Here is a 22,117-nt window from a genome sequence, read left to right as displayed (position 1 = left end):
TCCTACAGAAGAGGGACAGCCCAGGCCACCGCAGGCAGTGCGGCGTCTGCACCCGCAGTGGCCACCGCGAGCAGGAGACCTAAAGGGAAGGGAAAGGGCAGGGGCGAGGAAATCCAGGGAAAGCGCGCGGATTGGTCCGCTCCTCGGGGCGTGTGCTTCTGTGCGCCAAGCGATTGGTGGCGGGAAAGTAGCAGGTAAACCAGCCCCCACCGCCCCGCCATTGGTCAGAGGCCTCTCTAGCCGCCACACAACTGGCCAGCGGGCCGCCGAGCGGCGCGCGGATTGGTCGGGCGCGACCGCCGAGACCGGCTCCCTTCGGGCGTTCGGATTGGCTGGCGGAAAGAGGCAGGTATCCGGGCTCCGCGGCTCCTCCATTGGTGGGCGGGGAAGGGGGGTTGGGCACAGCGATTGGTGGGCGGGGGGCCGGGCCTGGGCCGGCGGGGAGCGGATTGGTCGGAAAGTAGGTTAGTGGTGCGACATTTAGGGAAGGCAGAAAGTAGGTCAGGGACGGAGGTGCCTGTTTACCCGCGCCGGACTCACCGCCGCCGCCGCCGCGGGATCCGAGTGGGGGCGCGGACGCGGGCGCTCCCGCGAGCCACGGTGAGTGTCGGGCCGGCCGCGGCCAGCGGCGCGGCCCCGAGCACCCCGTCGGGGGCCGTTAGCACCCTGGCAGGCGCGGCGCCCCGCCGCCGCCCCGGGCGCAGCCCGGCCGCCGGGGAACCCTGCCCGACGTGCCCGCTGCCGGCCTTAAAGGGCCCGTGCCCGCTCCCTGCCCCCACCCCAGCCGCGGGGAGGCTGCGCCCCTTAAAGGCGCCGCGCCCGGCCGCCCCCATCCTCTCTCGCGGGGGCTGGCACTGCAGGGTTGGGCGGGCAGAGGTGCCGCAGGCGCCCTTAAAGGGACCGGGAGAGTGTCCGCGGGAGTACCTACCTCCTCTCAGGGGGCATCGCTACCTGAGGGGTGGGGAGAGGAGGGAGGAGGCAGCCAGCTGCCTCTTAAAGGGACAGCTCCGCCCTTTGGGAGCAATGATCCGGCTCTGGGCGAGTCCTAGAATGTATCCCTGGGAGCTGGGGGGGAGGGGTGGGAGCCCTCGAGAGGACCATTCTTGACGGCTGCACCCCAAGGGCGTTGGGCAAGCAGTGCCTCTTCTGCCCTTCCTCCCCATCTCCTCCACTTCCCTTTCGGGAGCCAGCGGGGCTGGGAGGGGGTGGGGAGGGCGTCTCCGTCGGGCTTGGGGAGTCCAAGTCTGCTCGCCCCTTCGGCCCAGTCGCGGGGCCTGGCGCTGCACCCGGGAATCCGGGCCCCGAGATGGGGCAGACCCCAGCTTGCGAACTTTCGTCCGGCCTGCGCCGTCTGGGTCCTCGGCGGCCCTGGGAGGATCCCCCGTGGTCTCTGAGCAGGTGCCCGACGGCACCGGGACGTCCCCCGGCGTCCAGGTGTGGGCCCGCCACCCGCCCTGGAAGCCCGGGAGCCCCGCGGAGAGCGCTGCGAGGCTGGCTTTTGCACCGAGTTTGACAGATGTCAGGGAAGAAAGGTTCCCATTCGCGATTGCCGAGCGTTGACAGCCACGAGAGCTCTCGTTGGCTCTGAGGTAGAAGTGGAAGAGTGGAAATTAATGCCGACCTTGTCGGGCTTCAGTCGGTGACCCGGAGGGGTCACAAAAGCCTGCTCCGGACGGCAGGCGGGTGTCGGAGGGCAGGCGCAGGGGAAGGAAGGGTTGTCCTGAACATCGGCGTCGGTTGTCCCTGGCAGTGCTGGCCGATGAGGGAGCAGGCTGACACCCCTCACCCCACATTCCCTAGCCCCCTTTCCCTCCTCCGCTTCGGCCCCTTGGCCCCTTCCCGGTCCAATAGCGTTGTTTGGGCACTTTGGCGCTTGCTAGTCTCTTCTCCCTGCTTACGAAGCTACTCCTCAGCATGCAATTATTAGCCAAGTTTTCTCACCCAGCTTCCAGAAATAAGATTCGGTATTTGTGCAGAAGCATTTCCTGGCTGTACCTGTATTTCCAGGATCTCCGTTAAAAAAAAAAAAAAATCCACAAAAGCTGCCCATTAGATGCATCTCATTTCACACAAGGCTTGCTTGTCCTTCTGACATCTGCTGCTGTTCTCCCCTTCATCTATTTTTATATGACAACTATTATTTTAATTCTTCTGGTCCCATTGATATCAGGATCTGTCAATTTGGGTTGGTGGAGTTTTTAATTAATGTACTGGTTGAATCATGAGCTTAAAATAATCATTGCTGCTCTTGAGCAGTTTTGAATAATCTCATGCTCTTCGAGCTTGCAAGTAAAAAAAAATCACTGCTGTCAAATTAAATTTCCATATCAATGAAACTCCAAAATATTTTTTAAAACACAAAATTGAATCTTTCGGTCCATGATCTGTTACTGAGTTCACTTGAAAACAGTTCGTTGAATGCTGTTTAGAAAAGGCTTTGAAATCGCCTGTGTCATCTGAACCCGGATCTGTGGAGGTATTTTGGTTTTGATGGTCGTTGTAGCCAGTGAATAATAATAATAATAATAATTATTATTATTATTATTATTATTTAAAACTGTAGTTAAATTTGTGCCTTATTTTAACCCCTGCAGTTTAAAAAGAGGGCGAGAGAAAGGAACAGGTGGGGTAAAAAGCACTAGCTGAGAGTTAGAACATGCTTGTCCTTGCCCAGACTTGGGTTTTCATGGCTGTGCCGCTTCAGGCAAGTCATTGAACCTCTCTGGGTTCTGTTTGTCTCAGATGGAAAGTCAGGCTGTTGAAGTACATGATCTCAAAGGTTCCTTCTGTGCTACAGTTCTCTGCATCTAAAGTTTTAATACATTTGAGTTCAGGTTGGTATTTACCTGCTCAAGCCTCCAGAACATCTGAGCTGAAGTCCTATTTTCATAGGAAACTTCAACAGAACAACAGATGGGGTTTGAACGAATCCATTTAGAATGATTTATAAAATGATGATTACTCAGGAGTTTGCCTCTCGCAGAAGAGGTTCTGCATGCCACAGAGAAGAAAAGGAAGTGGTCGTGTTTTCAGATTTAGCCCTCAATACTGGCAATCTCTGTGCAATTTATATACTAAACAATGAACAAGCACTGTAGAAAGACTTGGCTGTGTTAACAAAACTGCCTGAGAATCTGTGAAAACTAAATATTTAATATGTCTCTTTGGTGGAAGAGTTGCCTTCCTTCCATGAGATTTCTTCTGTTTGTGATTGCAACATCAGCTCTGAGGGTGGTGGGAGAAAGTATTAAGGAAACAGTTTCTGCCCCTTACGATGTTATAGTTATGGAGTGATTTTAGTTAGCATCATGGTAGATACTTGCAGGGAGGTAAAAAAAATCCTTTCTAGATCTTGAGGGTGGTGAGGAGTCCAGAAACACCCACATGCTGCCCTTCTCGGATCTTTTCTCTCCTCGTTGCTACTTTGTCCCAACACCCAGACTTAACCCCAAACACCCACCCTGGCTTTTCCCTTCTTTCTCTCTGGAAACAAGACCTGCTCTGACTTGAGCCCCCTCAGCATCTCTTCCTTCCTGTTCGAAGCATCCTGTCTCTTTCCTCCGTGGCTTCTCTTCTCTGTCCAGATCAGAAAAAGTAAGTGGATCTCTCCTCTTTCTTTTTCTCAGACCTTCATTTTGGGTGGGAGCCTTGACTCTGGCGGCAGGACCTGGGACTGGGGTTTGGATCAGAAGAGTGCTTGACCCCTCTGACCACAGGCTCCTCCTCTGCGGTGTAGTGACAGTGCCAGCTTCATGGAGTCTGTATGAGGATGAAGGGAGATGATGCGTGTAAAATGCCGGGCACACAGGAAGCCCTCCCTCAGTGCCTGCTGCCACTCCCTCCCACCGCTGCCAGGGTCCTGCCCGCTGAATAGCTTTTCATGCTGTTTGTCCTCAGCCTTCTCATCAACCCCAGAAAAGCCTTCCTCTCAGTTTAGGAGAGGAAGGATAGAAGGAGAAGAAACAGCCCTTCTGTGGGCCTGCTGTGCACAGGCGGCTTTCACTGGTCTGTACATGGTACCCCTGAACCTGTGTGTCTTTCTCTCCCCTCCCTGCCCAGCAACCTCTCACAGGGGCTGTGCGCATTCACCTCATTCTCTCTTCGTCTGCTCTGCCCCTAGCGCCCACCCTCTGGCTCCTTTCAGCCTTCTCTATAGTTCTTCTCAAAGATCTCCAAAGTCTTTAAGTCTTGAATTCCAGGGACCCGTTCTTAGTGCAGAATGGTCGTTCTGGGCCCCTTTGCAGCTGTAACTCTGTCTTTCCTCCCTTCTTGAAATCCCCTCTTTCTTCTGCCTTGCCATGATGCTTTCTTGGTTCTCTTCCTACATACCCTAAAGGTACCTTTTTGTCTTGGCCCTGCGCTTCACACTGTTCCACTCACCCAGGGTCCCACTTTCAGTCCTGATCTGTCTCTTCTGCTTCGGCGGCTAGCAAGTTCACTGTACACATTAACAGTAGCCTGGAGCCGGCATCTGTGACCTTGGAGTTAGAGGTTGCAAACTGCTTGCAAGCACTGTCTCCTTTCATCCTCCTGACACACTGTTGCCTATACCCCTTCACAGCCAAGCTGTCCTGAGGGGCAGTTTGTTTGAGCGGTTAAAGGTGCAGACTTTGGAGTAAGTGTCATATCCTAACTGTTCCTTACCAGCTTTATGCTCTGGTCAAGTTGCTGTGCTCACTGTGTCTTGATGTCCTCAGTGATAAGACCAGGATCTCCAGAGTCCTTACCTCAAGGAGTTGTGGTGTACATTGAATGAGTTAAAACTATGAAAAATACGTGAAGCTATTCATGGTGCATAGTAAGCATTCAGTGAATGTTAGCTCTTGGTGCTTCTGGTCCCTCTCGCCTTTCCATATCCAGCCTGCCTGTCTGTGTGCACAGGACTGTCTGGTCAAACTGAAGGGCTGTCCTTTCCCTGGGCCGGCCCTTGGCTCATCCCGTGCTCCAACTTATGTCCAAATCTTACTCTTCTCTAAGACCCGGCTCAATTGCTTGGCCCTCTAGGAGCTATTCATTTTGTTTTTCTTCCTCCCCACACCTGGTAGCAGTACCCTCCAGCTCTTGATCTAGCTCAGATTCTTAGGTACTGCTGCATCTGTGTTGTGTTGGGCAGTCTCTGGGGATATGTGTCTTGCTTGCTCAGGCTAAGCAGTTTGGGGGAGTTCATCTTGGTTTCCCAAAATCACAGGCACAGGGAGCCTTCAGGATGTGTTTGCCCGATCTCAATTAATGATCTTGAGGAGGAGGAAAGGGGATGGGATGCACCAGGGGCACCAGTGGTCATGGCCAAGAGTAGGCGGGTTTACAGGGAAGGGGGGTTTGAGGTGGGGACTTCCGTGGTAGGGAAGATAAGATTGGATACGCTTTAGTCATCTTTGCTTTAGGGGAACGTTGAGTGCTGGCATATGATGAGAAATGATTTTTACATTAGCACATGCTGTCCTTTTAAATAGTATAAACTCATGTTCATCCAGTCTGGTTAAAGAAGGGGGAATGGAGGTCTTGATTTCGTATTCTGGTTAATACTCTACCCATTGGATTTTGTACGTATACTGAGTAAAACATTTACACCTATTTATGCCTTCAACTACCATTTGAAATGTGTGGCCTGGGCAAATTAGTTAGCTTCTTTGAGTCTGACTTACCTCATTTGCAAAACAGAAATAGTAATAATGATGGTAATAGCGGCTAGCATTTATTGAACACTATGTGCCAGCAAAGATGTTAGTCACCTTATGTTTATGAACTTGTTTAATCTTCCTTACAACCCCATGAGGTAGGTCCAGTGATTATCCTTATTTTACAAGTGCAGTGGTTTTGGAAACTGGCCAGGGTCACTCGGCTGGTATGGGGCGGGACAGGACTCGTGCCCAGAGGACTCCGGAGTCGGCCCTCTAGCCCCTGGAGTCAGGGCCTGCGGGGGGGGGGGAGCCCCCACATTGAATCCTGTGTACGCAGTGCCCCGCACCGTGCCAGCAGGCCAGGAGGCCAGGAGGCCCGTAGTGGTTGGCAACCCATGTTACGGCCGACAGATGTGGTTGTGCACCTGCTCTCCAGCAGGACTGAAGTCCTCTGCGGGGGATGCCACGCACGGTTGGGTCTCACCCTGGCAGCAGTTACAAGGGCTTGTGAGCATTCTCTTCACATCCTGTTGTGCATTTCTGTCACTTGCTTCCTCGTGCCTTTCTGCGGCACTGCTCTGACATGGGCCCCGTGTGGCTCAGCCAGCCCCTCCGGGACGGTTCCAGGTATGAGATGGACCTCTGAACAGAGCCCAGTACCCCTGCCTCCCCCAGTAGCCATCTGCAGAGGAAATGCAAAGGAGCCCTTTTCAAGAGTCTCTCACCTTCTTCCTCCTCTCCCCAGCTTCTTAACCCAAAGACAGGCACCCACAGCCTTGGTGTATATATATATTTTTAATGTCAGTTGTTTCCCGAATACATTTAGATAGTAAGGGAAACATTGTCTTATGTCAAGAACCTGTTACATAAAAATGTGTTATATAATGTTCAAATATATATACTGCACAGTGGAATTAGATACCACTTTTTTCCCCAAAGAATAAAAAGATAATAAACACAGGCTGTACTGAATGTCATTAATCTTGGAGCTGGAAGGCCTGGAAAGACATGCTCTGCCCTCAGAGCTATTGTTTTGAACCTCCGTAATCCTCCTCGAGTGCTCCAAGTGTAGGATGTATGGGAAGTTGACCTGAATCTGCCATGGAATGCTACCGTGAAATACTCTGGCAATTGTCTTTTCCTGGGGGACAGAATTCCTTGACATCTTGCTCACTTGTGTTTTTCTTACATCTAAGCAGAGGGAAGAAGCTCTTTTTGCCCCTGACGCTCGGACCACCGAGGCCATCTTCTAACCGGTTTCCTGTTCTAGCCTCTACTTCCTTCAGTTCTTCCCACACAGTGTGGTCATCTTTGCCTTCCAAAACAGCCCTGTTTGCAGTGGCACATGGTTGACACCCGCGTGTCCAGGGCTCCAGGCTCCCCAAGGTCCAGCCCTGGTCCCCCTCGCCAGCCCAGCTCCTCCACCCCAAGCCCCATTCCCGGACTGGGCCGGGTGCCCGGGGTTCAGTTCTGCTTGTCTCTGCCCTGCCTGGGCTACTCCATGCCATCCTCTTCCCTGCTGTCTGTCTTGCTCACGTCTCCCCCTTGACCTCAGTGGCCTGACCTCTTAGCCGGCCTTGAATCTCACTTCTCTGTGAAGCCTCCTCAGGTGACATTTGCCCCCTTTACACACACACAAACACACACACACACACACACACACACACACACACACGCTCTCTCTCTTTTTTACTTTTGATTGCCAGCCATTCATTCAGAAGCAGTGGTACTTCATAATTAGCAAATTATCACATTGTATCTAATCAGGATGGCCAGTTCTCTCATTTTTTAATTGTTCCATGAATAAATATCTTGTCCTCACTTCCCATTCTCCAACTGTACTCATTTACTCCTTCAGTGTCGTGTGTTGGAGGCCTACCGTGTGCACAGCAGTGTTACAGGCACCGGGGATACAGCAGTGAACAAAACAGAGTCCCAGCAAGAGACAGATAAACAATTGAAGACGTTAACTCCTGGTCGTGATAGATGCGAGGAAAGCAATCACATAGAGTAAAACAATAGCGATGATGGGAAGGAGGTTGCTTTAGCCAGGTCCTCTGGGGTGGCCTTTCTGAAGAGGTGACATTTGAGCTTGGTTGCAGAAAGCTCTGGGGAAAGGTGTCCCAGGAAGCAGAAACAAGGCCCTGAGGTTGGAAGTAGCTTGTTTTTGAGGAAAGTAAAGGCCATTGTAACCGGATTAGGAGTTACACTTGTGTACAGATGTTTTATCCTCCTTGTAACCTTCACCCAGTGCCAGAAAGTCCCTGTAAATACTTGCATACAGAATTGGAGCATTTGTAAATTGTATAAATAGCAGTTGACTCTACTCTGCACAGTAGGCTTTTAGTAAAACTTTATATGGCACACAAGCAAGTTCACAGCTTGAAGGGTTTTCTCATCAATGTACACCTAGCACGTATCACCAACTATGGAAGTTTTAATTGTGTTTAGTGCAGAACTTCAGACCTCAGAATTCTGTTTTACATGCACAGCTATCTTAAAACCAGCTCTGTTCTACAAGTTCATTTGTAAGGCAGCTGAAACATGGGATAAGTTTTTCTGTAGAGAAAAAGATGAACTAAATGGTGGTTTTGTTCCCCGGCAAGCCCACAAAAGTCATTTCATGCTGACTGTAGCTGAAACCATACTGTTTAGTGCTGAAGTATCATCAGCATTAATTGAGCCTTCTGCAGCTAGACCCCCGCATCTAGATGGAGTTATAGGTCAGTTAGTATGAGCCTTAATGGGACTCATTTACCTCGGTCACACCTCCTATTTTTCCTGTCTGCCAAAAAGTTTTATAAAAGGAATTCTTGCCTTTGTGCCTTTAAGATTTAGCTCCTTGTGTTATAAAGGAATCAGTGGCGGGGAGAGTAGGGAATGCCCTGCACTGGGGGGCTGGGAGAGCCCGGGGCCCAGTCTTAGCCCAGTCCCTGACTTGCTGAGTAACTTTGAGCGAACTGCCCTCACTGAACTTTGATGTCTCAGGTCCTTCTTGGATATAAAACCCTGTTTTCTCACCACAATGGGAAAACATACATGTATTTCATCGTTCAAACCTACCTCAAATGACTACCTCTAGTTTCTTCTTGAAGTAGATGTATCAAATGACATGAGGAGCTCAAGGAGTTCTGTGTATGGTGCTCTGCAGTTAGACGTTCCGTCTGAACCTTGATTTTGATCTGCTGTCTGTCTTAATGAGTGGAAAGAAATTTTGTCCTAGAACTTTTGGTCCAGATAAGATTTCTGTGTTCTTGGCCAACTTATCTTCCATATAATTATGTAAACTGGTTTTTCTTTTTAACTCTTAGGGATAAAAATGGTGACTATGGTTTGTTTCTTATGAATTATACTTATAAGTGCCCTTAGGGAATGGAACGAATTTGCAGGAGAGAGCAGAGCTGAAAGAGTGTGGGATCAAAAACAATTTTAAATGTTAAATGCAAAGCTATTTTCAGTATCCTGCTGGAGGAAAAAAAAATTTTTTTTAAGGCTTTAGACGATGGAAGAGGTTTCTGCTCCAAAGGAGAAAAGAGCCTCAGGGTTTTGCAGTAGTGAAAGCTACCTGATCCTTTAACTGACGACCACCCCTCCCTTCCTCCTTTCCCCTCTCTGAGTTTCTTTTTGGCATCATGAACCACATTTGCCATTTGAGAAGTTTGCTGTGTAAACGACTAGCTTTGCTAGTTGCAGAGCTCAATTGGGACGTAGGGTGTTAGGGAGTTAGCATTCAGATGGCTTAGGGTACAGAGTGCTTTGTCGCAGAGTTCCCCACAGGATTCAAGTGAGGGAAGCCTCATCAGGACAGATACAGCACTTCTAGCAAGGCCTCTGTTTGATCAGCTGTGAATGATGCTTGATTGTTTTTTCTCTTTTCCTTACTTGATGGCACAGCAAGGAGTTGGGGCAAGAAGTTGTTGCTGGATTTCACTTTGGAGTTGGAAGGTGGCATTATACCTTGTGTTCCTCTTCAGATGCTAGAATATGAGTAGGAATTTTTGTCTGTTTTGTTCTCTGCTGTAACCCCCGCAGCTAAGACAGTGTCTGCACAGAGTAGTCACTCAATAAATACTTACTGAAGGAATTCAGCCTGAGAAAACCTCAACTTTCTTTTCCTCTCTAACTGTGTAGGCTCATGAGCTTGGTCTTGCAAGGTACTTTGGAGTGTAGGTAACCATTTCCTTTTGACATCTGTGTTTTTCTTGTTCTTCAGGTTGGCCAGATATCAGTATCTTTTATTGATGATCAGGACTTAACTGGCCATGGTTGTCCCTGCCTGGCTGATGTTCATCTTTGTGTTATCTTTAATTGGCCTCAAAGTACAACAAATCAATAGCCGAACCATATCAACTAAAAGAAAATGTACCGTGTATTGGGCATAGTGCTACACGTTTATTTATTCAGTCAACATATGTCTGAAGGGCCATTATACCCGGCACCCAGGCTACACCTAGAGGAAGAGCAGAAAGAGTTGTTGTAGGGATACCTGGCTGGCTCAGTTGGTAGAGCAGGCGACTCTTGATCTCGGGGTTGTAGGTTGGAGCCCCATGTTGGGTATAGAGATTACTTAAAAAATAAAATCTTAAAAAAAAAAACAAAAACAAAAGAAAAGAGAAGACAGTTGTTGTACCCAAGGAGCCTTCAGTTTAATCTGTTGGTCAAAAATAATCCAAGGTCATGTATAATGCCAATAAAGTAGTCTAGACTACCAATAAGTACTACAGAAATTCAGAGACCAGAGGAATTTTTGTGAGTTGTTATGGTAGGGAGGAGGCCTCTTAGAAATGAGCAGGTTTAATCCAGACCTTTAAGGATGGGTAGGATTTAGATTCACAGACCAGGGAGTGGATGGAGTGGGGAGACATAGCACCATTAAAAGCGCAGAGGTAGGAATGACCAACCTGCATAGAGACTTGCCTAGAATGGAGAGTTCTCAAATAGTGGTGGGAATTTAAGTTTGGAAAATCAGTCAGTGCCTAAACATGATGCATGCCATTTCAGATGATACCAATTGGTAATATATACAGAGTTCTTATGATGTCCTTAGCACCTCACATGTATTATCGGGTTTAATGCCCACAAAACCCCACGTAGTGGAACTATCGTTAGCAACACTGTAGAGAGGACGAACTTGAAGCACAGAGTGATCCAGAGACCTCCCTAAGGTAGAGGGTCCAAGCTTAAAAACCAAGTCATGGAAGCTCTTGACCATTGGACTCTGCTGTCTCCCAGTGTCCTCCACCTGCAGGATTTGGATTTAGTTGGGGTGTTAGAGTCATGAGCTGAAAGTGAACAAGGCTCTATTTAGCCACTCCTTCATACTGTAGATGAAGAAACTGCAGGTTAAGTGACAAGTTAAAGTTTACCTGGTGAGGTAGAGACTGCTAAGTAGTGGAAGGAGAATCACTGAAGTTGTTTCCACTGTGATTATGATTACCATTTCAGTGATGTGAAATAATTATCCCTAGAGCATTAGTCCAGTGTGAGCGTTTCTGTTGGACTGAAGCAAACAAAGAAGGACTAGCTGCAGCAGAGACCTGATAGGAGGCTGCTAGCTGAATCCAGACAGGAGTTGGAGGGAGCCAGAGCTGGGAATTGTCAATTATGTTAATCGGCATGGCTGTTTTCTGTCACCCTTTAGATCTTTAGAGTGCAGGCAACATCTGCCTGTGAGTGCCTTTCAAGTATGTGAATCTGCACTGTACTGTGACCGAAATGCCTTGGTTAATGAATTCTCCAGAAGCAAAGCACCATTATGGAAGTTGAATGTTTAAAAAACAAATACCCACATTTTGTGGAAAGAGCACCAGATTAGGAACAAGATAACTTGCATTCTAGGCTGCTTCTGCTACTTAAGCACCAGATAGCCTAAGTCAGATTACCTAAATGTCTCAAACTGTGGCTGATTCCTTATCAGTGGCCCAGGTGTAACAATTCTCATCCAGCTCCTTACAGTGTGGTTCTGATGCTGGAAGGAGATAAGGAAAAATAAGGGGTTTGAAAGCTGCAAAGTTGCTCCCTGGTTGAAGGGGGGCAGCCATCGTAGTTTTAATAGTGAAGGTGTACTGGCCTTGCAGGGATAGTCTGGAGGAGCTGAAGGAAGTTTCCGCCCCCAGGGCTTGTTTGGGGATGAGGCGCTGTCCACCAGATGGGTGCTGACGGGCCTCACTTTGCTGGGTATGACCATATTTTAAAGGTGACGATGTATTTCACCCTAGAAATGGGGAGCCACAGCCTGGGCATGACTGGAAAGTTAGGCACAGATATTCACGTTAATCTCTTCTCCTCTGGACACACCTCTCAGGATAATGATGAGCAGGTGTGAGCCAGAAAACAAAGTGTCAGGATCTAGCCAACTGGCCAGTTGGGTATGCTTGGATGTTTCACCTATCCTGGGGCATGAGGCAGAAATCCAGAAGAACCTTGATTAGCCTAGGAGCTAATGGGTGAGCCAGCATGCTGTCCAGGTAAAACCTGATTACAAAGCCCGTAGCAAAGTCTTGACTGGAGATGTGCCACATCTTAATTTTTCTTAGTTTTGCATGGATGATGATGATGATGATGATGATGATGATGATGATTCATAGCAATATCTAACCTTTGAGTATTTGCCATATGCCAAGAACTGTGCAAAGTGCTTATATGCCTTTTCCCACTTAATACAGTAGCCCTGTGGGATGGACACTGGGAATCTCACTTTCTAATTAGGGAGACCGAGACCCAGAGATGCTTCAGATAACACACAGTGGGTGGGAAAGCCATGATTCAGACCCAGGACAGTCTCCGGAGCCTGAAATCTCAACTGTTACCTTCTTTCTTCCTTTTCCTGGCACCCCACATGCTTCCTGCCCCTGGTTTTGAGGTTTCTGACAGCACGGTGGATCTCCGGAAGGCATTTTTGGTTGATAAATGACATGTCACCCAGTGGCCTCAGCTCACTGTGGCTCCCTCTTCTTTGTAGACGGTGGCTGACATCGAGCAGCTCTCACTGGCTGCTTAAAGCTCACGAGCAAAATGATGCCAACACTGAATGTAGCAGATTGACTAACTCTTGCTGGCTAATGCATGTGGGAATTTTAAGGAAAGAAAAATAAGACAGTGAAAGGGATTGCTCTGGGTCAGTTTTTCAAAAAGTGTAGCTTATACTCTGCTCAGTGTTCATTACCACGCTTGTCAAAATCTCCCCACAAAAGCCTTTGCAAATGTCAAGATCCTGATAATACTATTTACCTCTGTGTGTGATTTACAAAGTAACTTTTGCATGCATTGTCTTGTTTAGTCTTCACCACAGCCCCATGAGGAGAGGTGTTTAGAAAGACTTGTTTTGCTGGCTGTGAAATACTTGGGGAGTTTAAGCTACTGCCTGGGGTCCCAAAGCTAAGTCAGTAGGACGGCCAGGACTTACACGCTGCTTTTCTGACTTTAACTCTTACTCTGCTCCCCAGTTTCTCTTCGCTTTGTCTGTTGAAAATGTTGTTAAGTGATCTGATTTACTGTATTGAGAAGTCAGCAGGGATTATTAAGGTGAAGTATTTTGTGCTACACACTGTTAGAGAATCAGAATAAATAAAAAGTCATGTATGGTTGTTGTGTTGGGCAGTTGGTTTGCACCTACTTTGTATGGCATAGGACACACATACAGCTTTGCGGTATATTGTTGGAACAACAGCCCTCTTAGCTTTAAAAGTCCAAAGGCTTTGGGGCACCTGGGTGGCTCAGTCCGTTAAGCGTCCAACTTCAGCTCAGATCGTGATCTCATGGTTCATGAGTTCGAGCCCCATGTCTGGCTCTGGGCTCAGAGCCTGGAGCCTGCTTCGGATTCTGTGTCTCCCTCTCTCTCTGCCCTTCCCCCACTCGTGCTCTGTCTCCTTCTCTCTCTCGCTCTCAAAAATAAACATTAAAACAAATTTTTTTAAAAAAGTCCAAAGGCTTTAATAGATGATAAAACATGGAATTTATGTAATGTCCTTTAAAAGTTGACCATCAAGTTCTTGGTTAGGAACACAAGCTCCTGTTATCACATTGTTTCCATGGAGAAATTAGCCTTGGCTCACATCATTTCAGCTCTTGGTGCCTTTTCCAGGAATGGAGTGAACTGCTTTAGGAGAGAGAGCTGGTCATGCTTGTCACCTAGAGCTCTCTCCCCTCCTATAAGTGCAGGGGGCTGATTTACTTCTCTGGGCCCTCTCAATTTTTCCTGTGGTCTGAACATAAATCATCTGTGAGGTCCTGCTAATTTCATTTTTTAGAAGCTTTCCATGAAACAAATCTGAATGGAATGTTTTCTTATATAGGTTTGAACCTCCCCTTTAAAGTATTTCATTGGTGGGGCACCTGGGTGGCTCGGTTGGTTGAGCATCTGACTTGGTTCAGTTCATGATCTCATGGTTCTCTGAGATCTATGAACCATGATCTCATGGTTCATAGGTTCAAGCCCTGCGTCAGGCTCTGTGCTGACAGCTCGGAGCCTGGAGCCTGCTTCGGATTCTGTGTCTCCACCTCTCTCTGTCCCTCCCCCACAGGGCTCTCAAAAATAAATAAACATTTAAGAAAATTATTTTTAAAAAAAGTATTTATTTGGTGGCAAGGGGCTTTACTAGGAGAATGTAGAACTGGTCTCGCTCAAGCCTTTTCAGTTGGGACACCAAGCAAGTTCCTGTATTAAAGAGATCCACGGACCATGGCTGAAACTAGTCCTTAGCAGCCAGTGGTCCAAGCCTTCTATATTCAACATGTGGCTTCCACTTGGTGGTTGAAGGCAGAAGCTTCCATTTTTACCATCTCCTGGGGGAAAAGCTAAGGGGGGAACACCTGCAGTCATTTTAAGGGCAAGACCTGGTAGTAGCACATTCTTTTATTCTAGGGGCCAGAATTAGTTAGTTGTACTAACTAGAGGTATGGTTACATCTAACTACGAAGGAGGCTGAGAAGCATCTTTAGGTGGGAGGTCATGAGTCCAGCAAAAACTGTATTTAAAAGTGGAGAGGATATAGAACATTAGGGGAAATTTGCAGCATGCTGCATTGTGGTACCAGCGGGAAGGATTAAATAGAGTTTGAAGCTGGTGCCAGGAGAGCTGGGAAGATGCCTGAGTCCAGGGTCAGGATCTAGGCAGGCACACAGAAATCTTGGCGTATGTAGCCATCCAGAAGTCAGGGCAACTCATTGCTCAGAGACGAGGCTGCCAGGTAGAACCAAGGTGCCAGAGGTGCTGAGGTGCTGGAGGGGATATGAATAATCTAGAAGACTTCAGTTGTCAGAGGAAATTCATCAATGTAAGTGGTACAGTAGAAAGAGCAATGAGCTAGGAGTCAGAAGACCTGGGTTTGAGTCCATCCGCTTCTGCTTCATAACCTGGGGCAGAAGGCTTTGATGAACATTTGCTTTATCATCTACAATGTGGGAATAATGGTGATGGCCTTTCCTGTCCCCCAGGCCTAGGGTGAGTAATGGAAGGGGAAGTGCCCTGCAAACTGAGCTCCATGGAAACTGGCATAGCATCTGTGTTATTCACCTGTATGTCCCCAGCATCTGGTGCAGTGGTGGGGAAAACTTGCATTGTGTGGAGATCTTGGTCCTGGACAGTGTTCTCTGCTAGGCAGAGTTGTTCTTCTGTTCGTCATTGGCCAAGGTCTTCATTGGCCAAGGTACAGCCACGTACCCCACCAGCGTGTGGGCAGACATCAGGGCAGCTCCCAACCAGGTAGCATAGGACATATAATATGTCTTTGGCAGAGCCATTTGCTTTACTCCACTGACGAGGTGACAGAATACAACAAAAGGGGAGCTAGGACTTCCATTTGGATGTCATGGTCCCCGAATATGAAGTGATCATTTTTAACTGGTCTGGTCTTCCTGCAGATTGGAAGATGAAACCTTCCCAAAGCTGTTAGAACATGACCTCTTGCTTCAAAATAGTAAGATGTAGTTATAAAATTCCTCTGTTGATTTGGAAAAAAAAAATATGTGGCTTGTTCAAAACAATAAATGTTTATTGAAAGTATGATATAGATAAGAGAATACAAAAACAAGCTTATGGTTTCTATCCCGTGGACTGTTTCTATCCTGGCCAGAGTGATTTTTTTTTTCTTTTGCTGGAGAAATGGGGTCTCAGTGGATAATCAAAAAAAAAATTTTTTAACTTTGATTCCTTTTTTTATTTAATGTGTTTATTCACTAAAGATGATCTTCTTTCCTGGAACACAGTGGAGTATTTTTAACCGGACTTTACTGAAAAAAAAAAAAAAAAAAAAAAAAAGCAGGAATTGAACTTACATTCGCAGTATGCTCTTGACTCTGTTAAAAGCTCAGGCATAGAAGGAGGGAAAAGCACCTAAGTGTTAACAGTGGTTCTCATCTCGTAGAATTTGAGGTGATTTCTATTCTCATCTCCTTCCCTGTGGTTTTCTATTTTTCAACAGTGAGCGTGTGTTGCTGTTATAATCATAATCGGCTAGTTAAAAATGAGTCTTATAAATTAATACCCTCCAGCCAAATGAAGAATTTTGATTTTTGGCAACCTGGCCTGGGCTATAGGCTCTCATGTTAACTCAGGCCTATTGAGGTGATTTTCTGACAAGGTAAGGAATTTGTTAGAAAGAGGATGTTTTCCTTTGTGGAAATCAACACAGAAAGCAATCATTCTGTGACATGTCGGGAAAGATGTCCGGGGGAACTCTGCTCCTGGAATTTGACTAGCCTGTTTTACGGTCACTTAAGGAAATGAACCTTGCAGGTTTCCCATTCACCGAGTGACTGTTCTCCTTTATCTTATACTCCTGTGTTCCTCGGGGACCCCTGGCTCCATCATCCTGGGATCAGGTGACCCTGTCCTTTGTTCTCTCAGACTCTTCCATTACCAGTGTCCTCTGTGCATGTTTCCCTCCCTCTGTTTGTGACTAGATTTGGTGGTGGCTTCTTCCCACTGCCATGTTTACAAACTGAGGAGAACTAATTGTTGCTCTTTTCTGTCACAGTTGTCCCTTGCCCTTGTCATTGCTCAGGTGAGTGACCTGAGCCGTGCTCTGGGGACAGAATGAAGAGGAGGGGTCAGGACTGTAGGGAAAGGGTGGGGGTACTGAGCTGACTGCAGGACCTTGGGGAAGTCCCTGGGCCATCCACCTAGCACTTGGCCCGTACCCGGCAGGACGCGCTCTGACACAGCTCCTACAGATGACTGCTTGGTGTTTGAAGCCATGCACTGATCTGTTGAATTCCTGCAATGTGGCAGTCACTGTTCCAGATGCCGTCAGGGGGCATAGTGATGAGCAAGGCAGACCTGCTGTCTGCTGTCATGGAGCTTTCATTCTCGTGGGAGAGAGAAACGGTTCACAGGGAAATAAATGAAGCTCATTACAGACTGTAAGAGCGGCCCCAGAGATGGTTACATGCGCCCTTTTGTAGTGGAGCAGGAGGGCCGGGGTTAGGATGATTCAGAGGCCTGGCTCCTTCTATTTCGCCCCCTGTGCTTGCTAGTGGGGAGGGAGGAGATTTGGGGCGGGGCGGGGGGGGGGAGGGGTGCGGATATCTCAGTAAAGCTGAGCTGCTTCTCCCATTCAGTCCACCTGGGCCAGGCCTGGGCGTACAGGTGGAGAGAGCAAAAGCCAAGGCATACCCCGGGGGCACGTCCTTCTTTTCTGAAGAGCCAAGAGCCAGTTTGCATAAAGAAGTCCCAATCAGTGCCCGCTGCAGCTTTTTCCATGGCCAAGCTTGTGTTTTCTCTCTTATTTACAACTTGTAACGAGGCCCAGCCTCTCCGTGTCCTTCTAGCAGGATATTGGACTGATCCTTTCAAGGACAGGTTCTTCTATTTTGTTGTTGCCATTTTAGTTATAGTAACCCCCTCCCTGACACCCTGTTCTCCAGGTCTGGTCTTGCATGTGTTCAGGGTAGTTTACTGTGCCATTGCCCATCCTGAAGCTCTTGATCACTGACATTTACAGGATCTTTGAGTATCACTGTCGGCTTGGCTTTTGGCTGCCCAGAAAAGCTGGAAGTTGGGGAGATGTGAGCTTCCTTGTCGAGTCTTCTTTTCTATTACACTTCTCTGTCAGATCGAGGGCTCAGCCATTGGTCCTGTTCTTTGTGCCCCATCTTTCTGAAAAACCAGGACAGACAGGACCCTGCCTCCCATGAAGACTCCGCACCCTTCCTTCTACAGCCCGTAATGTCTGTGTTTTCTGACCCTTCTTCTCCCGTCTTCCTGTTCAGAGAACAAGGCCTTTGAACTTGCCTCACACTGGCTTGATGCAATATGGGAAACCAAGTTACCTGCCTCCTGAAGGAGTCTGGGACTCACTTGGCTTCCAGAGCCCCCCCTCACTTCTCTGCCACCCAGAGGATAAGTCATGCCCACGGTGATCATTTAACTCTCCTATCAGGGCCTACAGGAAGGCCTTTTGTTACTCAGTTAATTTTCTTGTGGGGGGGGGGGGTCTTGTTTACTAGTCTCATTCGTTCTGTGTTGTTACCAATTCTTTAAAAATATATCTGCATATATGCACATGTAAGGATGTGTGTGTATCTTTTTCTATGGAGAACAAAGGGCTTTGGAATGAGTGTGGCCCTGAGAGGGCCTGGATTTACACCCCGGGAGTGGTCGTCATCCTTTGGGAAATCTACCCCTTGGTCCCAAATATCGACCGACTGGAATTTGTCAAGTTTTGTCCCAACCTTAGTTTCATAGTTTTCCCCCAGTTTCTGAGACAACTTTGGGGTTCCCTGTGTTCAGGGAGGACTTCTCATTGGGTCCACCCCTTAAATACACCGACTCGGTGAGGAAAGCCTTTCATGGCCGGCCTCAGGGCCAGGGCTGCTGGGTGGAGTGTGCCTCTTACAGTCATCATGGCCCGGGCCGTGTGTAGGCCTCCTTTACTTGGCCGTAGCGTGGTGGAGAGTGTCCAGTCTGCTTTGGAATAAGGAGTTTTGTTTAAAACAAGTTGGATCCAAAAGTTGCGTCTTAGGTGGTCTGAATGGCTCCCCTCCCTCCTCATGGGTTTCAGCTGGTTAATATGGTGGCCTGGCTTGGTCCAGGCAGACCAAGGACGTCTGCCTGGACTTCTGGCTGACCGGCACCCCTGCACTCCTCAGCATGAGTTTGCCTCCCTCTGCTAAGGAGGGAAGGAAGAAGTCATCCTTTCCACTGGTTTGAAACAGGACGTGCCTGAGTGAGGCGGCAGGGATGAGGGAGTCATCTATTCATTCAATGTCATCTGAGGGTCCCCCGTGTACCTGGTATGATGGGAAGCCACTGGAGCATTGAGAGCACGAAGACAATAAGTGATTCATGTTTTCTAAAGGTTCTTCTGGCTGCCCATGGACTGAAGTGGGAGGGATAAGCATGGAGCAGGGAGCTGGGTTAGGAGGTGCTTGTTCTGGTCCAAGGAGCCAGACTGGCTTGGATGCCACTGGTAGGCATCTGTGTGAGCAGACAGGGAACAGACAGGCCTTCGCTGGCTGCCATTGTCATTTTCCCTCGGGCTCTGGATCCCCTGGACCATGAGCCTCCCCTTCCCTAAATGTGGCAGGCCCTGCCAAGCTCCTGCTCCATGGCTGGTGCTGTTCACTCCACCTAGAACGTTCTCTTCCCCCGCTTCCCAATCCTGGTGGTTCTGCTACTGCCTAACCCAGTGACCTTGGGCAAGTTACCAGATCTCTCCTGAGCCTCAATGTCTTCATCTATGAAAGAGTGAGCACAGAACTCCCTCATGGGATTGGGAGGGGAACATTATATGTACTTGAGTGTGATCGTTGCCATAGCCTCTGCAGTGGTCTTTTATTTCCATCCTTACCCTGCTCTGTATGCGCTGTGCCCAGTGACCCAGTGAGCCGGGGTCCAATCAAGTCGTGCCTCTGGCTCAGAACCCTCTCGACAGTAGCTTCCTATCTCACTCAAAGGAAAAACCAAATCCTCAGCACGGCCCCCAGGGCTGCCTGGTGCTTCTCTGACCCCATCTCCCAGCCCAGGGCCTGGTGGGTAACCAAGCAGGCTGGGTCGTGCGTAGCTCACTGGTGCATGTGGGTGGTGTCCCCCCCGACCCCGAGTTATGCAGTGCACGACTCATGTGGCCGAATGCACTGATCCCACCTGCCCACCTCTTGCCCCACTTCAGCCACATCAGAGTCCTTGCTGTTCCGCAAACACGCCAAGCTGGCTTCAGGCTCGGGCTCTTTCCTCTGACTGCTCCCTCTGCCTTGAATGCTCTTCCCCCAGATATTTGTATGGTGTGGTTACTCCCCGTCTTCAGGTCTTTTCTCATATGCCACCCTGTGTAAAGTCGTACCATTCAGCCCACTGCCCCCCAGATGTTTCCCTGTTTCCCTTTTGTTTTCTTTTTCCTCTTAGCTCTTAACGTCATGTAACATAGTCTGCAGTTTACTTTCTTACTTGGCTTATCATCTCTCTTCTCAATAGAAGGTAAGCTACGAGGGCAGAGACCAGTGTTTGTTTTGTTCACTGCTGTGTCCCCAGTGTGTGAGATGGTGGTGGGAAGATAGCAGCGGCTCACTAATAAAGGAGTAAATGAGTTTACAATAAAGCAAGTGGAGTGTTTTGTCCCGTGCTTAGCATAAGTGAGTGCGCAGTAAGCGCTTGCTGCCATCGTCTTCATCATTGGTATCGATTATCCCTCTGGGACCGGCTCCGCGTGGCCTTCTCTGAGCCCTTCCCCAGCCCCTTCTTGGGTTGAACTGCATCGTGGCCACCTCTGCTCCCTGCTGCCCTTCCTTCTGTGTCCTCTCCCTCCGTGGCATTGATCACACCACACCAGTGGAACACGTCTCACTCTTTTCCCTGTATGAGCCCAAAGTCCTGTGGGGCAAATACGGACTTGTTCAGATTTGTACCTTAAGGACCCTGCACCCGTGGGGTAGCACATAGTAGGAGCTCAGGAAGTGTCCACTGGCAACCAGGACAGGTGGAAAGAGCTCTCCAATTCCTCACCAGTGGTCCTGGCTCCATAATGTTTGCAGCCCCACTCCCAAGGGGTGTCATGAGAGAGTCTGACAACCACTGAAGTGACAAAATCTCTAACAGTATGTTTAGAACAAATTTGGGGGAGCAGAGTGCCTCCTGTGCATAGTCCTTTGAATGACAGTATCTGGGTGGCTTGCTCATTCCACAAGCGAGAGTCGGGCCCTTTGGCTGCACAGGACCCAAGGAGACAGTGTGAGTCAACTTAGGCTCATTCAGTGGAGACCATGTGAGTAACACCAGTGTGTTTGGAGGAGGCTGGGGAGAAGCAGAGAAAGCTGGGGCTGGTTCTTGGGGGACTTGGGGTTGGCGGGGAGAGCATGGCTTCTGGGGATGGTATAAGGAAGAGGAGAGCAGCCCCTGCCTGGTCCGGGGAGCAGGGGTGGGTGCCTTGGGAGGCATGATTTGGTAGGTGGTGTGGGCCATATGAGGGGAGACCTTAAATGCCAGGGCAATGAGTTTGGCCCCTTGTATTTGGCGGGAAGGGTCCGGTTTAGGGATTCTGATGGATAGGTATAAGAATCAAAAGGGTCAGGGGAGGTGGAGAGGAGCTCTGGAGTCATTGTCACCTGTCCAGAGATAGACTGTCTTGTGAGACCTGCAGGTGGCATACCAGTGCCAGAGGCCATGCCATTAGGGATGGGCATTGGCACCCACAGGACAGCAGAGCTTCAGCTGAACCAACGGAGTGCAGGGGACTGAGGAGTTAGAAGTGGGGGCTTAGGGGCACCTGGGTGGCCCAGCCAGTTAAGCATCCGACTTTGACTCAGGTCATGATCTCATGGTTCATGGGCTTGAGCCCCACGTCAGGCTCTGTGCTGACAGCTCAGAGCCTGGAACCTGCTTCAGATTCTGTCTCCCTCTTTCTCTCAAAAATAAATAAACATTAAAAAAAAAAAAGTGGGAGTTTAGCATAGACCGGGTGTAGGAATGGACTTTTTCTCCTTGAGGGGTACTGTTGGTGTCCCAGGGTCACAGAGATCTTCCTGCCCTGGTCTGGTTGGTCTCACCAATTCATAAGCCACTGTTTCTCTGGAATGAGCTGGTTTTCTACACTCTATACTGGGCCAGTCAGTTTGAATCATCAGTCAGTTTTGTACCAGGGTGCTCTTCAGAAAAGCTTTAAACCCAGGGACTGGCAAACTCAGATTTAAGAGTCAGCATGGCCCATAACTCCCTGTGAGGCCTTGGTCAAGATGCTCATTCTCTTGGGGTGGTTCACTTTCTTTATCTGCCAGGTTAGCAGAACGCTAACCCCCTGGGTTCTAGGCCAGAGCCTCTTAAATCCCTCCTGCCCTGGGTCAGGATTAGCCCTGCAGGCTTGGGTGGGACTGAACCTTCAGGTGGGAGGCCTCATGGCCACACTGTGGAGAAGACTAGCCTTGACACTGAGTGGCGTTTGAAAATTGTTCACTCACCCAGGGATTGATTCATTCTGCAAAACTAGTGAGGGTTCTCTTCCCATCCCCCTTGCCTACTTTGGGATGGAATTGCTGAAATGACCTTGGCTTCGGGAAGCCGTCCC

The 22,117-nt window shown here is 48.9% G+C and overlaps 1 protein-coding gene across 7 annotated transcripts in view; it reads left to right on the top strand.

Annotated features, from left to right (window-relative positions):
- The first annotated feature begins 446 nt into the window (after positions 1-446).
- BMAL1 (basic helix-loop-helix ARNT like 1) overlaps positions 447-22,117 on the top strand; it is a 100,248-nt gene continuing 78,577 nt past the window's right edge. For 6 of the 7 annotated variants that reach the window (XM_086677927.1, XM_086677930.1, XM_086677928.1 and 3 more), the window contains exon 1: positions 447-600. The gene's annotated coding sequence lies outside the window, so the exon portion shown is untranslated. The remainder of the gene's footprint in view (positions 601-22,117) is intronic. The other variant, XM_086677926.1, reaches the window with a different exon arrangement.

Source organism: Puma concolor, chromosome D1 (genome assembly GCF_028749965.1).
Source record: "Puma concolor isolate L17-30 chromosome D1, mPumCon1.1.hap2, whole genome shotgun sequence".
Lineage (NCBI taxonomy): Eukaryota > Metazoa > Chordata > Mammalia > Carnivora > Felidae > Puma > Puma concolor.
Note: the sequence above shows the minus strand (reverse complement) of the source record. Positions and strands in the feature narration are given on the sequence as shown.